Below are 4015 nucleotides of genomic sequence, written 5' to 3'. Positions count from 1 at the left end.
TTTACGAATAATATGGGTGCACCCCTTGGGGAAATACTAGTTCTTATGAAACCTTTAATTAGATAGTATTACCACTAATTTTTTGATTCCTTTAAGCTCAGCTGAAGCTATTTTGTAAGGACGGAAATAAATTGGTTGGGTATCTTCAAGAAGATCAATTTCGAAGTCGATTTCTCTCTCAAGAAGTACTTAGGAATATCTTCTGGAAACACTTCTAAAAACTCATTAACTACTAGGACTAACTCAAGAGTTGGGGTTTTGGAGCTTAAGTCCTCAACCCCAACTAGAAGGTAGATGTAATCCTTAGAGATCATCTCTCTGGCCTTAAGGGAAGAGATAAATTAACTCAGAAGCACTGAGTTTGTACCTTTCCGTTCTATGATTGACTTATTTGGAAAGTGAAAGGAACGATCCTAGTCCCAAAATTGACTGAGGCATAAGAGAAGTGTAACTTATCCTTTCCTAGAATGATATCAAAGTTTATTCTTTCTAACTTTACAAGATCTGCTGAGCTTAATTTTTGGAATATTACAGGCGATTTCTATACACCATCTAAGTATAACTAGGTCACAAACTGGACTAGAGATCGAGAAGGGTTCGAAGAGAGTTTTATGGACTAACACCAAAGTGTACTGCTATATATTTAATTACAGAAGAAAGAGTATCCCCTAGATCTAACAATGCATGAGCATCTAAATGAAAGACTCACAATGTACAAGTAACCATATTAGGAGAATCTTCCTGATCCTAGCGATCCTAGAGAGCATACAACCTTGAGAGCATATAACCTTGAGAGCGCTTACCACAGTATGTTCTAGAGGAGTTAGCATATTGAGTCAGGCGACCTACTAGTGCTGCTAAAGTTGTAGATTGAACCCTACCATTGTTACCTTCTTACCCTATTTTTAAGAAGGGAAATCCCTTAACCACACCTAAAACATCCATCTTTTCCCGCAAGACACTCGCCTTGATGGTTTTTACCACACTTTGAAAAGTTGGGTAGGTCTTAGTAAGGGAAACACTTCCCTTTGGACTAGTTGGGTAGGTTCTTACCTTTTTTATCCTGACGAGATCTAGAGGAGGGAACACTAGTTGATGAAGGTGCTAGAGTAAAAGATTTCTATACATACTGCGAGCAATTTCGACCACCCAATTTTTGTTAAGAATACTCATAGTTTCCTATACTATATTTTTTGTTCTTCTTAGACCTTTCCTTAATACTATCTCCCTCAACCTGCTGAACATGAGTCATGGGCCTAGAGATTTTCATATCATCCAGCAATATAGCATTTATGTACTTTGTTCTCACCAAGTCAGATACCCTAAAAAAAAAGAAACTTACTCATGTGAGACCTAGAATAGACAACCATATGTGGATCATACCTAGAGAATTGGGTGAAGATAAGCCCATAATCTTGGATCGATATGGAACCTTTTCTTAAATTCATAAAATTCTAAGACTTAGCCTTCATCAGCTATCTTGGGAAGAACTTGTCCAAAAAAGCTCCAATACAACATTCGCAAGTCACATGGATGACATTCTCGCCCCTATTGTCTTTCCACAGTGTAAACCATCTGTATGCCATATCTTTAACCTAGTAGGACACCAACTCTTCACTTTAATTTACTGTCACTTGCATCAATACAAATTTTTTCTTGAACTCATCAATGAAGTTTTAAGTATTGTCACAAACATGAGAACCTAGCAACAAAGGTGGGTTCAGCTTAACAAAAACAGAAATCATAGTTGTCGCTGATCCACCACTATTATTTGCAGGAACTGTAACCTGTTGACTATTCTTATAAGCTACACTCTAGGCCGGTATTTGAATTACATTGTGAAATTACATTTGAAACCTCATGATCTAGGATTGGAGGATTTGCATTTATGTTAAGAGCATTAGCATTCCTATGGTTAAATCTACGGTGAGGCATGATTTGAAAATGCATAACGATGGATTGAAAGAGAGATCACACCAACATACGATAAAATATCAAGAAACTTAAGTTTTTCCTATAGTACTTCGTAGGTTCCCCCTCATAGGTGTGCCCGCTACACACTTATGAAAGGGGTTCTACTTAATGCAGCATTTTGGACACCGTAGGACTCTTCAACCTAGTGATGGGATACCAAGTTTTTCACACCCTGAACCTACCCCCAAGCCATGAACAGAAGACCTATGATCACGAAGGACCCCAAGCTAACTCTAGTGGCATATCATAAGGATACTAAGATAACTGAAATGAAATAATTATGTGTGAAATCCTAAAACATGACATAAAGGGGAAATGATGGGGAATACCCATTCTCAATTTGAATATATAAAACTAGTTAAATGATAACTAAAAGATGAAACTCAACTAGAACTAAATCTAACTATATTTGAATAAAAGCCTCTAACTGACTAAAGCATGCTGAACTAACTCTAGCAATACCAAAACTAAAAGACTTAAAATAGAAAGATGACAAGTCAATCATCCTAGAAAAATGAGGACTCACCACTGATGTTGTTGAACTGGAGATCGGGAACACATCTATGCATGATCTGAGTGTTGAGGACCTCAACCTACATCACGGGTGGGAGGATTTGTTCTTGAACACCAGGGAAATGTTCTATGAAAAATAAGTGATTCAGTTTTTTGTTAACTTGACTATATATGTTGGAAAATATTTTGGTTACGTCGTTGGTAAATGGTGAGGACCTAGTCTTTCATTAGGTTCGCCTGGGTGAAATCTTTCAAATACCTTCTACTGGATTAGCTGATTATAACTAGACAAAAGATGCCAATTGAGTTCTCACCTCAAAATTCTCACAGGAAAGGGTCAGTGTTTGTCCTAGAAAGGTGCTAAAAGGGGAAACATCACCCTTTTAGAAATTTATGTTTGAAGTGGTCAATAGTGGTATAAAACCTAGGGGTGAAAGACGCTATGAGGCCCCTTTTAGGGATATGGTCATTGACATGCCTTGGAAAACATAGAAGTTATTGATTGTCCCTCTTTAATGATCTATCTCATGGTCTGACTTATTGATCCCAAAAACGAGATAAGAAAGTCAGTCTATTGCTAATCTAGAAAAAAAGAGAAAAAGTGTGTGTGTGTGTGTGTGTTAGAGAGAGAAAGAGAGAGAGAGAGAATCATACTGAAGGCCAAGGTGTTCGAGAAGTAGAAATGGAAGAATTCTAGAGTTAGAATTAATTTGGAATAGTTTAGTCACATTGACCAGTCCTTGGATCAGTATTTGTGAGAGTTGAGTCTGTGAGGATTGTAAACAAGAAGTGAGTTTGACTTCATGGAGGTTAGAATCAGGAGTTGAGAGTCTGTGTACACTAGAAGCGAGTTTGACTTCTTGGAGAGTTAAGAGTTTTTTCATTTATAACTAATCAAAAACGATAGAAATTTTAAGTTAGATTCATTGATTAAGTTAGTTGTAAATCTTGAATTAATAACACAATTTCGGTGTGGTTTTTCCCTTCATTTAGTTAGGAAGGTTTCCATGATATATTTGTGTTATTGTTCATTAACGTATGTATCTTGTATGAATTTTTCAATATGTATCTTCTATGAATTATTCAAGATATGGTTCTTGAGTATTAGGTAAGGTTTCTTCAACTTGTTAGATTTTGAATGTGGCAGCGTCTATCCTTAAGGAAATAATGTCACTTACACTCTGAAGATATTCTCATTGAACAAATATTGATGGAACATGCTAATGATACTGTCACGATCTAGAAAAGTACATGATGACAACTGCCTATTCCCACAAATACAAGTCAGCGTCAACCTAACAAAAAGAAAGAAATGCGGAAAACAGTAACGAAATAACAAGAGGTAGGCGAAAAATTTGTTCATTGTAAACAACATCCAAAAACTTGGATTTCACATGTACAAGACACTAATAAAATAGAGAACTAAAAAATGCAAGTCTCATATTTGTTTCTCAAGTAGAACAAAGATTAATAGAAAAAAGGAAAAGAGGGCCCGCCAGGATAACAAGTAGTTGTCTCTCAAATCCTT

The sequence above is a fragment of the Solanum lycopersicum genome, chromosome 10 (genome assembly GCF_036512215.1).
Source record: "Solanum lycopersicum chromosome 10, SLM_r2.1".
Lineage (NCBI taxonomy): Eukaryota > Viridiplantae > Streptophyta > Magnoliopsida > Solanales > Solanaceae > Solanum > Solanum lycopersicum.
Note: the sequence above shows the minus strand (reverse complement) of the source record.